Raw genomic sequence first — 13,254 nt, forward strand, 5'->3', positions numbered from 1 at the left:
AGCAATGGTGCTGAACTAAAAAAAAAGAGTGCAAACTTACTTGGTGGAAGAATCTCATTTGTAAGAGGAGAGGATTCCTTTGCAATGTGCCCACAGCAAGGTTCAGCAGCTATCTCTAATATCGGTGAAAAGGGCAGATCACTTCACACAGTGGATAGAAGTCACCCACAAAACCTGTCAAAACCAAGCTGCCACAATACCTGTCATAATAGGTTAATGTCAGAGTCACTAGAAAAAAGAATAAATCATGTACATTGGAGCAGAATCATTTTTAACAAATCGCAAATTTATGCATATTTTTATAAAGTCTGATAAATGATATGTCATTAAAAAATCTGAAACTTAGGCCTATTTTTAAAAAGTAATAATCAATAATAATCTTTATTAGTGTCACAAGTAGGCTTATATTAACACTGCAACAAAGTTACTGTGAAGATCACCTAATCGCCACACTCCGGCGCCTGTTCGGGTACACTGAGGGAGAATTCAGAATGTCCAATTCACCTAACAAGCACGCCCGGGACTTGTGGGAGGAAACCCATGCAGACACGCGGAGAACGTGCAGACTCCGCACAGACAGTGACCCAAGCCGGAGATCGAACTTGGGTTCCTGCCGCAGTGAAGCAATAGTGCTAACCACTGTGCTACCGTGCCACCCATAAGCCAAATTAATGGTATCAGAATAATTTTTAATCGTCTTTAAATTAAGTTGTTTAAAAATCAGACCCCTCCCGCAGCCGTTTTGAAATTTGAAAGGCCTTCCAGAGTATCCAGTGTCCTCCTTGGCCTGGATTTTTCAATTGTTCACAAAGTGTACCACAGGTTCTTTCTGCCTGGAAACACAAACCCTAACGGGTTGAAGCAAAAATATTTCTTTATTGGTCTTAGACTTGGTTCCTCTGGTCCCATGTGGGACAATGGGCAGCAGATCATGGAAACACTGGAAGTTCCCCACAAGCCACACACCATCCCGACTTGGAAATATATCGTCATTGTTTCATGGCCACTGGGTCAAAATCCTGGAACTGTCTTTCGAACAGCACTGTGGGTGTACCTACACCACATGGATTGCAGCAGCTTATGTTCACCGCAGTTCTCAATGACAATTAAGGATGTGCAATATCTGCTGGCCTAGCCAGCAATGACCGCATTCCACAAATGAATTAAAAAGAAACTCCATCTCTGGCCCACTGCACTATCACTCCAGCCCAGGAAGTGTCCCTCTTTAGAAGGTCCTGCTGAAATGTTCTGTCAGGCCCCATCTTCATCTTCAGTCTGGTACTGTCCATTCTACTCCCATTCTGGGAGGTTGAATACATGCCCTGCCAGCCTCAGGCATCTCTCCCATTCTGGGAGGTTGAATACATGTCCTGCCAGCCTCAGGCATCTCTCCGTCTTGATGGTCTGTCGGTGTCTCTGAAAAGTTCTTCGTAGCACTTCTTCATTGGTGATGCTCCCTCTCTTCATGTGATGTCTAGGATCTCACATAGGCAATGCTGGTGAAAGATGTCCAACTGATGTGATACCGTTACTGTTCTCTTCCATGACTCACTAGCATCAATTGCAGTTTGCATTACTATGGACATGTAGAGTTACAGCTGCATGGCTGTGTAGCTGGTGTTGGGGCTGCGCTTCTTTGCCAATTCTTGTGTAGACATCAATCTCTACATCATCATCCTTGGAATTATTGCATCCTAGGTAGGGGAAGCGGTGATGTCCTTGATGTTCTATTGCCCGATGATTTGTTGCTGCCAAGTTAGCGCTGTCTTGATCTTCTCGCGGCTGATATGTAGACACTTTGGCACTGCTACTCTCAAGACAAGTGGTCATCTTAGAGTGGGTGCAATTCTTCTGTCAGCAAGGTGTTGTCGTTTTCAAAATACATGTTGGTCAACCATGTTGTTGTCACGGAATGGCAAAGTTCACACCCACCATCTCATTAGTGCAAATTCTTGACAATGAGATTTCTTCCCTTTTCATTTTGAGGACAACTAATACACCTCAGAAGAGTGGTACAGTGGTTAGCACTGCTGCCTCACAGCACCAAGGACCCGGGCTCAATTCTACCTTGGGTGACTGCGTAGAGTTTGTACATTCTTCTCATGTCGACATGGGTTTCCTCCGGGTGCTCCGGTTTCCTCCCACAGCCCAAAGATGTGCAGGTTAGGTGGATTGACCAGGCTAAATTGCCCCTTAGTGTGCAAAGATGTGCAGGATAGGTGGGGCAACAGGTTGAGGGCAGGGGAGTGGGCCTAGGTAGGGTGCTCTTTCGGAGAGTTGGTGCAGACTTGACAGGCTGAATGGCCTCCTTCTATACTGTAGGAATTCTATGGATTTTATGGGATGGCAAAGCCTCCAGAGCAGCACACAGCAGAATTGTCCATTGCAACTTCCGATTTCCACACTGCACCGCGCTTGTTCCTGAATGTGTTGCGGCTCTCACAGGTTCAATAATGGCAAATACTGATAATTTTGCAGTTATTAGAACAAAAAAATCCAGGTCAATGTTTGCCAGTTAGGAATGGGAATTGTGAATTTCCTCACATATTCTTCCATTTGGCGGCATGTGGTGCAGTGGTTAGCACTGGGACTGCGGCGCTGAGAATCCGGGTTGAATCCCGGTCCTGGGTAACTGTCCGTATGGAGTTTGCACATTTTCCCTGTGTCTGCGTGTGTTTCACCCCCACAACCCAAAGATGTGCAGGTTAGGTGGATTGGCCACACTAAATTACCCTTAATTGGAAAAAAAATAATTGGGTACTCTAAATTTATTTTAAAAATGTATTCTTCCATTTAACACGTGTAACTGCAAAATTGGTTGAAGCTCTGCTTATGGCACAGAAATGTGTAAAGTTACTACGGCCTCCAGGAGAACCTTAAGGAAACTTTTGGTGAAAGTTTCTTCGTATACCTCCAACCTGCAGTGTTGGATACTCTTTCGAAATGTATGGATATTACTTTGAGTCGTAAAAGTATTAAAAAGTCAGCAAAGATTTTTTTTCGTGTACGCCAAAATCTTGCAGTTGAGTGCAGCTCCATATGTCCCAAAAGATAATTTCACTTTGCCGAGCAAGTATCAACTTAAAGGGTCACAATACCCAGGAAGCATACAGAGAACAGCCTCTCTGATTATTATATTACTGATTTCCTCATAAATCTTAATGGGACTTTCCTTGCCTTTGGAAGATGGCAGAATAAAATTCTCCTCAGGCTTTCAATGCCAAATAAATTCTTTGAACAGTTAAAAAAGAAGTGAATAGTTGTCATAACACAATGTATATTTTACAGTAATTGTTACGTTTGGACAGTCCCACATTGTAGAAAATAATAAATGCTTTGCAACTGTTCTGTCCATCTATGGGTCAAGTAATATTCTTACATAGTGATACTTGTCCTCTTTATTTCAGTAACAGAAGCATCTGGTCTGACTATATCTCTTCAAAAGCATCAAACAGAATTCCTAATTTGAAGAAGACAGTTTTATAAATAGATTTAAAAAAATCTAGAACCTTACAGTTTAAAATAAAAAAGGTATTGCTTTTATTTGATTAACTGCCAATCAAGTTCATAACTGACTAAATGTAACATTTGAACCAAATGACATGGTTGTTCCAATGGATATCAGGAATGAACAAAATAATTAAAATTTGCAACCATTATATCAAGGTGTTGCCGCCTTGAAGCAGTCCCAATGTGAATGAGTCTCTCCCCCACGGTCGTTAATTTGCATGCGCAAACTTTTCATTTGGCTTCAAGCTTTCATTTTCATATCAACAATAAAATAACAAGTGTCTCACAGAAGGCAGAGGACATACTTTACATGCTTTCGTCGGGCTCCAATTGTTTCAAATTCGTTTCTGTGTTCTGGCATATGCTAATGAATATTGTCATCAACAAAACTGGGGGAGAAACCTTCGCAAATGTTGCCGTTATTTCTGCACAGGCCACAGAAAGGAAATTCTGTGTCATTCTTATTAGAGGAGAAGAAAATAGAATTCAAGGTTCCTTTGCACTGCTGGCGTATCTGTTGTTCTACGTGTCATTGCAATATGTATTGAACTGCACTTCAGATGGAAGAAAATAGCATCTGACTACATTTCTCTGGGCAATTCAACCTAAATAGGGATATCATTATTATTTTGTAATAGGAAAATGTTTCATTGTAATAAACAATTCAAGTAGAGTCCCTGAGCTGTTTCCTCACATGTTTTTTTTCAATAGATTTCTATATTACTTTGCAATCAATATCACACCGAGAATGTCAACAAAAACAATTTGTACTTGAACTTATATAGAGTGTTTAATATCGTAAATTGTCTCATGATGCTTCACAGAGTGTTTTGAAACACAAAGTGACACTGAGCCGCATAAGGTGATAACAAGGCAAGGGTAGGATGAAAGGGAGGACGTTAGTGTCATGATATCCACATCAGCATATCATGGTGCAATCACACACACACTGATGGACAGGCAGATAGACCAACTAGCACACACATAACATCGCAGCCAATCACCAGTGAGAGCACACGCACTATAAAACAGGGAACACCACAGTTCCCGCTCATTCTACCAGGAGATAGCTCAGAGCACAGAGCTCACAGCGCACCACTCAGACATAGACCATGTGCTGAGTGCCTCACTAAGATGGCACACCCTTAAGAGGTAAGTTGGGGAATTGGGGGGATCCAGATGCAATGGTGGGTAGGGGTAGAGAGATCGAGGTGACATTTTTAAATGGTGCCCTGATCTCTTCCGGAACTGATGAGCGGAGCTTGTTAGTGCAGGAAATGAGTCTAAGTGTGGCCTTGGCAGGGCATTCCTTGCCGAGGCCTGAAAAAGAAGCAGAGTCCCGTTTAATAGTGGGGTCGTTCTTGACCTTGTAAGTGGCGGGAAACACCCAGCTAAATGCGCCCGAAACGGGACTCTCTTCTTTGTCCATTCAATCACACTCTAATTCTCCATATTACAATTGGCCAAAGAGTTGGATTTTAAGGAGTGTCTTAAGGAGGAATACAAGGTAGACAGGTGGATAGATTTAGAGAGGAGATTCCAGAATTTTGACCTAAGCCACCAATGATGGAGTGATAAAAATCAGGAACGCTGAAGGGCCCAGATTTTGAGGAGCACACATATCTCAATAAGCTGTAAGGATGGGGATGTTTCCAGAGATAGGGTAGGGAAAAGGCTATGGAAAAATTTGAAAACAAGGATGAGAAACGTAAAGTTGAGGCAATGATTAAACCGGAGCCATGCAATGTAAGTCAGCAAACACAAGGGGTGATTGAATATTTTTGTTTCACGTATCTTCCCTTAGTAAAATGTAGTTATCTGCTATCGTTTGGAAATTGTAATCATTTATATAAATGCTTGAACAAGCCAATCTGCTAAGAATGTCTCTTCCTGCACTGTAAGATACTTTAGTGTTTCGAAGAAATTCAACAGCTTAATTTTCCATCGTCTAACGATTAGTTTTTTTTTATGGGTCTTTGTTCCACTTTGTTCACCACCATTTTTTAATCTGCACGTAAACACTGTCAGACATTGATTTCATGGAATAACTGTGGCATATTCCAATCGAGACTCATTTCTTTCCTCACCAGCTGAACTAAAGCAGAGTTGAGACGATAGCCAAGTCTCTCTATCATAATCATTTGGTGCACACACCTAATCTTCATTTCCACTGGGTAGCTAAATTCACCTCAGTGAGAAAGTGGGCATGCTTAGTCAAGGAATCAATACACCCTTTATCTGTTTTAATGAGATTCTTGATTGAATTGACAGTAGCTCGCACGTGCTGAGAGTTCTATTGATTCTCACCTTACATCATTGGTGGATTACTGAGGCATCCACCGTCCCCTCACCGATCCTGAATAGAATCTACAGCAGAGTTCTGGATACAGTTCAGATGGATACTTTTGGAGAAGATTAGCAACAGCTTTCTGTGGAGGATTTAGTTGGATTTACCTCTGTGCTGCCAAAACTGAAACTGAAAGCTCCTTATATCTCTGAACATTTCAGTGGGATAAGATCCAATCATCACCCATTACAAGACAGAGCACATCCTGTCAGACCAATTCTTTGGCCACCAGCCAAATCAGAGTCCCAGCCAATCTCTGTCATCGATGTTGGTAAGTCTACAGCTCCAGTTTAAACCAGCACAGGCTTCTGCTTGAATTAAACGTACAGGCCATTTGCCTTAAAGACACACATCCATTAACCATCCATGAATCATAAATGTAACGGCAAAAATAAAAAAATAAAAGAAGAAATAAGGGAATAAACAGGAATCATAGAATCATAGGATTTACAGTGCAGAAGGAGGCCATTCGGCCCAACGAGTCTGCACCAGCTCTTGGAAAGAGCACCCTGCTTAAGCCCACACCTCCACCCTATTCCAGTAACCCCACCTAACCTAAGGACAATTTAGCATGGCCACCTAACAATCCACCTAACCCTGCACATCTTTGGACTGTGGGAGGAAACTGGAGCACCCGGAGGAAACCCACGCAGACAAGGGGAGAACATGCAGACTCCGCACAGACAGAGACCCAAGCCGGGAATCGAACCTGGGACCCTGGTGCTGTGAAGCAACTGTGCTAACCATGTGCTAACTATGCTACCATGCTCCCCCCTTACATCCTGTAGAAGTGCACATTCTTCCTTTTCAGATAACATTGCAAAATTCTCTTGAATGCCTTGATTCAACCTGCCTTCACCATATGCAGAATCACAGGATTGAGCTTCCACGGTTGTTTTAGGATTGAATGTTCTGCAATATATGCAAGGTAATTGCTTCTGACATTACCAAAATGGCCCTCTATCCCCCTGACTCAGAAAGTGGATGGAAGGTAGATAGGGATTAGTTCAATGTGGAAAGAAAAGGTGTTTGCAACGCAACAATTCACAGCTATTGTATCAGGGAAATTAATGTGTGTTTATCATCCATTCCCAAAATCAATACATGTGTGTGGTCCTGTTCTGCAGAATATTAGCCTGACAATTGTCTTGAGAATTAAGCTACTCTGAACTGCCTGTGATCTTTTCTCGTTCAGTTCCACTTCACAAGCATTGGAACATGTGCAAAGCTCAACAAGACTTGACAAAGCTCTGGATTGTAATACATATTTCTTCTTGGTCAAGAACTGACTGATGTGTTGGGTACTCTGCTCACCTTCCGTGAATACCAGGGAGTTGTAGACATGGATGGCGTGTTGACCTGCCGTGGAGAGGAGGATGGCGATCTTTCTGGTGTCCGAAGCACTCTCCTTTTCGTTGGTTTCCAGGAAGAGCTGGGAGCGCTGTTTGAACAGCTTCCAATTAACGCCGAGGTTTCCAGCGACTTGTAGCGGCTGCGGTGTGCTGACGGTGTCCATGGCGCAGGATGATCCATAGATAGGTCCCACAGTCACTCCTGGTACTATGATGTGTTGGGTACTCTGCTACACAGACGAACCAACACGGTTGCGAATGGTACAATTGTTTTATTGCTAACATTTATTTACAGTGGTAAACTGGTTACTGAGGTTCAATCATAACCCTAGAATCTGTGGACCTATTCCTAATACTATCTTGGAGTGGCACTCAGCACATGGTGGATGTCTGAGTGGCTTGCTGTGTGCTCTGTGCCCTGAGCTGTCTCCTGCTGGAATGCTCAGGAAGTGTTGTGTTCCCTGTTTTGTAATGTGTATGCTCTTGCCAGTGATTGGTTGTGGTGTTGTGTGTGTGTTGATTGGTCTGTTGATCTGTCCATCAGTATGTATGTACGGTTGTGCCATGATGTTTACCTGAATATCATGACGTTCCCCCCCTTTTTTTATAAGAACATGTGCCTATGTGGTTAGAAATAGAGATGTGTACTGAGTGCAGCTGGATGTGTGTGTGTGCAATATCTACAGCATGTACATGGGGCTAAACTATATACAAGGGGCGATGTCGGGTGCGACATAGCAACGAGGTTGTACCATAAACAAAGAACGGGGAAATGTTGAACGACAAAAAAACTCCTGTAACGACAAGGAAGAACAGAAACATATTAACACGGTGGTATTATGAGTTCAATGTACAAACAGGCTCATAGGTCCAGTCTAGTAGGTGGGCGACAAATTCGGGTTGACCGCCTCAAGGGTGGGTCTGGATTCACCGGCTGGGGAATGGGCCTGGCCATGAGCGACGACGGAAGGGGCATGGTGGCAGGAAGCTCCACAAAGTCGATATCAGGAACAACAGGAGGGCGTGGTGCCGGTGTAAGTTCCCGTAGCGAGCGTGGAAGTAGGCGAAGAGCCCGGCGATTGCGCCTACGAATGGATCCATCAGGCATGAGAACCAGGAACGAGCGGGGAGCCACGCGGCGGAGAACTTCGGCAGGTGCTGACCAGCCACCTTCTGGTCGTCTCAGACATTGTAGAACTGCGGGCACTGTCCTTTGAGCCACCCTCCCATCATGTGGCGCATTACCCGTTGTAGAAGGGGGTCAGCTGCAGTCTCCCGGCGAATACGGGCCCGACTGGAGTCGTCAGCTGGCAGATTTGCCGATGTGGAGGCCACCTGCGCTTCGACCTAACAGACGAACCCCTCCGAATCGGGCGGTGTGCTCACTCCTCTAGATAGGGCATTCGCAATGATAAGGTCCTTTCCCGGGGTGTAGACCAGTTGGAGGTCGTACCTCCTGAGTTTAAGTAGGATGCACTGGAGGCGAGGGGTCATCTCGTTCAGGTCCTTGTTTATTATGCTGACCAGTGGGCGATGGTCAGTCTGAACGGTAAACTGGGGGAGACCATACACGTAGTCATGGAACTTGTCTGTTCCGGTTTGCAAACCCAGGCACTCCTTTTCGATCTGCGAGTAGCGCTGTTCTGTTGGGGTCATGGCCCGCGAGGCATAGGCGACCGGGGCCCATGACACAGTGTCATCCCGCTGTAGGAGTACCGCCCCAATGCCGGACTGGCTGGCATCAGTCAAAATTTTAGTGTCACGAGATGTGTCGAAAAACGGCAATACCGGGGCTGTGGTGAGTTTAATTTTGAGCTCCTCCCATTCCTTCTGGTGTATGGGCAGCCACTGGAACTCCGTGGACTTCTTGACAAGGTGGCGCAGAGCCGTCGTGTGGGAGGCAAGGTTGGGAATGAACTTCCCCAGGAAGTTGACCATGCCTAGGAAGCGTAGCACTGCTTTCTTGTCTGCCGGCTGCGGCATGGCTGTAATGGCGCTCACCTTGTCTGCATCCGGACGGACCCCTGACCGGGATATGTGGTCCCCCAGAAACTTCAGCTCAGTTTGGCCGAAAGAACACTTGGCTCAGTTGAGGCGCAGGCAGTTTTCCCGCATGCGCGCAAAGACACGCTGGATACGATTGATGTGCTCCTGTGGTGTGGTGGACCAGATGATGACGTCGTCCACGTAGACGTGCACCCCTTCGATGCCCTCCATCATCTGCTCCATGATCCTGTGAAAGACCTCGGATGCCGAGATGATGCCAAATGGCATTCTGTTATAGCAGAACCTGCCGAAAGGGGTGTTGAAGGTGCACAGCTTTCGGCTGGACTGATCCAGTTGGATCTGCCAAAAACCCTTCGAGGCATCCAGTTTTGTGAAGATTTTAGCCCGGGCCATTTCGCTCGTGATCTCTTCCCGTTTGGGTATGGGGTAGTGTTCCCTCATTATGTTGTTGTTGAGGTCTTTTGGATCAATGCAGATCCGGAGCTCGCCGGAGGGCTTCTTAACACACACCATGGAGCTGACCGATGGCGTGGGCTCCGTGACCCTGGATAGGACCCCTTGGTCCTGGAGATCCTGCAACTGCTGCTTGAGGCGGTCTTTGAGTGGCGCTGGGACCCTGCGAGGTGCGTGAATGACCGGGGTGGCGTCCGGTTTGAGCCGTATTCTGTAGGTGTAGGGCAGTGTTCCCATGCCCTCGAATGCCTCCTGGTTGTGGGCGAGGAGCGATTGGAGCTGTGCCCTGAATTATGCATCCGGGAAGTCAGATGTGCCTTCTGCAGACAGAGCGTGGACTCGTTGCACGAGGTGGAGAACCTTGCATGCCTGTGCGCCTAGTAGGGAGTCCTTTGATGATCCGACTATTTCGAATGAGAGTGTGGCCGTGTGTGTGTTGTGTGTCACCTGGAGCTGGCAGGATCCCATAGCCGGGATAACGTTCCCATTGTAGTCGACCATCTTGCAACGGGATGGCCGAATTGGTGGTCTGACCTTCATGGCGTAGAAGGCTGACCATGCTATGAGGTTGGCGGAGGCACCAGAGCCCAGACGGAATGTTATCGGTGATCAGTTGTCCGTTAGGGTGGCACACCATTCATCACCCGGATTGACAGTGTTCACTTGCAACGACTGGTGGGTCCTGGCTTGAGACATCCGGTTCCCATCAATGACCGCAACACGGAAGGCGTCCCGGTTGTCTGTGTCACTGGTCTGGATATCGTCTGTGCGTAGTAAGGAGGCTGAATGGTCCACACGTCCCTGCGAGGTTGTCGGAATTGGGAAACATTGGCAGGTTGAGCTGCTCGACAGCAGGCAGCGTAGTGGCCCATCTTGCCACAGTGGAGGTATTGTCGGTTTCTTGCCGGACATTGCCGCTTTAAATGTGCGGCTCCGCATTTGCCACACGTTGTGACGTCATGGCGTTCGTTGCGCCACCGCGCATGCGCAGTTCGGTCTTGCGTCGAGCGCGCCTGCGCATCACGTCCCACTGCGTCGACATCTTTTTTGGCGCGCACAAACACGGGAGGCCCCGGAAAGCGCGCAAAATGGCCACCCTCGTCTGGGCCGCTGGCCGGGAGGAACTCGATCGCCTGGACCCGTTCGGCCTCGTAGGACGCCTGCCTCACCGATCCGTCCGCGTAAGACCCCTGCCGCACCGATTCGGCCGCTTGAAATTGGGAGTAGCGGCTAGTCACGTTTTCATGCAGGACACAGGCTTCGATTGCGGAGGCTAGGGTGAGGCCTTTAATTTTTAATAGCTGCTGGCGTAGGGTGCCCGAGGTGACCCCAAAAACAATCTGATCCCGAATCATTGAATCGGAGGTGGTGTCGTAACCGCAGATCTGCGCGAGGATACGGAGGTGCGTAAGGAAGGATTGAAAGGGCTCATCCTTACCCTGCGATGGGCAGTTCAGAACCAGTTAAAATATGATACACCAGTTGGACTGGTGATATCACGAGCTAGGCTGGTTCTAATGGAAGGTGCCTGTTGAAGTGGTGAATTTTCCAGTTGAGCTGATGATGTTCCACGATGAGTTGGTTCTATTACTAGTTTAACTGTACAGATTCAGCCAACTGCCTCACGTCTGCCTCAATTCACCACACACTCACCTCTCCACAATCTCTATCACATCCCTTCACATCTCTGTCAGTTCTGCTGATGGCCTCACAGTCACATCGCACAGATTGAATACATTGCAACCGTGACAACCACATTACCCAAACAGATTGCACCCTTCCTTTGCAGAAGAAGTTGGGGATTAACTTAACTAGCATGGACAGGTGTAGCTACAAGTACCTATTCTGATGGAAGACATGCTGATTGCTATCCTTGGAGTAGCCATGACTAAGGCGGTGGCCAGCAGCTGCATTTGAAGATGATGGCACCTTCATACATAATCCTTCTTCTCACTTCACAAAATCTCTTCCAAGTTACAAGCTGTGGAACACTGTAAGCATGTACATGCTGTTAACCCACCCCACTTCCTTCATCGTGGGCTGGATTCTCCGTAGGCAGACTCCAAAATTGTCAAGTGCGATTGGGCGGAGAATAGGTTCCGCCGCTAAAATCGCGGCGGGCGCCGATTTGATGCCAAATCGCAATTCTCCATCATCTTGACAGCGGCGTCAGTGTGGTCCGGAACGCACGTACAATAAACACTGTTTGCATGTCATTTGTGGGCCTGACCCAGTATTCTTTGGGGCTTCTGCAATGCTCTGCCTCCAATGGGCCGAGTTCCCAATGGCGCGGTTCACTTGTGCTTTTAAAATTTGTGAAACCAGCGTCGTGGTTGCTGAGGGAGAGAGAGGGAGATCGGAAAGTATCCAACATTGCCATAGTTTGCTGACAATTGTGCCATGGCCGGGGGCTTCTGCCAGGACCAGGGGGAGTAGTAGGTATGGCCAAGAGGTGGGCTGTGGGGTCGGGGTGGTTGGTGAGCACGCCGCTAACAACCTGTGGTAGTCACCACTGTTGTATATATCACATACGAGATGTAATACGGTAAGTCTCCTGTACTACAGGTACGGGGGTAGATCCCTGCCTGCTGGCTCCACCCAGTAGGTGGAGTATAAATGTGTGTGCTCAACGAGCTGCAGCCATTTCGGCAGCAGCTGTAGGAGCCCACACATCTCTGCGTAATAAAGCCTCGATTACTCTCTACTCTTGTCTCGTCGTAATTGATAGTGCATCAATTTATTAAGCAGAGATTTTACAACGATGGATCTCCGCATCAAGCCGGATCGCCTGCAGCTGCACCCTCAAGCAGACAACGCCAAGTCGGCCTTCGCACATTGGCTCGCTTACTTTGAAGCATTCATCGGATCTGTGACAGAACCACCCTCAGAGGCACAGAAGCTCCAGGTCCTGTATACGTAGTTGAGCTCTGATATCTTTGCTCTCATCCGGGACGCGCCTACCTACGCTGAGGCAATGGTGCTACTCAAAGAGAACTACACTCAGCAGACCAACAAGCTCTACACAGGCACCTCCTGTCCACGCGGCATCAACTCCCCGGTGAGTCTGTGAAAGATTTCTGGCGTGCCCTGCACGCCCTGGCGAGGGACTGCGATTGCCAGGCCGTTTCGGCCGTTGAACATTCCGAACTCCGAATTAGGGACGCTTTTGTTACGGGCATAGGGTCGGCGTACATCCGCCAGCCCCTCTTAGAAGGGGCTACCCTCGACCTCGCGGCGACCAAGAAACTCGGGATCTTACTAACGGTCGCTTCCCGTAATGTACAAGCGTACGCCCCCGACCGCATGGCGCCCCCCTCCTGGACAGCGTGGACCCCACCAGCGAACACCCCATCGTGGACCCCACCAGCGACTGCCCCCAGCCAACCGCAAGCTTGCGCCCCACGGCAGCCAGCCAATCCCGGGGGACCCAAGCGCTACTTCTGTGGACAGACAAAGCACCCCCGGCAGCGCTGCCTGGCGCGGAGTGCATTCTGCAAGGCCTGCAGGAAGAAAGGACATTTTGCTTGCTACTGTGTGCCAGGCCCGCTCGATCGCTGCTGTAACCAGGCCCATTGTTCTTGCACC

Source organism: Scyliorhinus torazame, chromosome 14 (genome assembly GCF_047496885.1).
Source record: "Scyliorhinus torazame isolate Kashiwa2021f chromosome 14, sScyTor2.1, whole genome shotgun sequence".
NCBI classification, from domain to species: domain Eukaryota; kingdom Metazoa; phylum Chordata; class Chondrichthyes; order Carcharhiniformes; family Scyliorhinidae; genus Scyliorhinus; species Scyliorhinus torazame.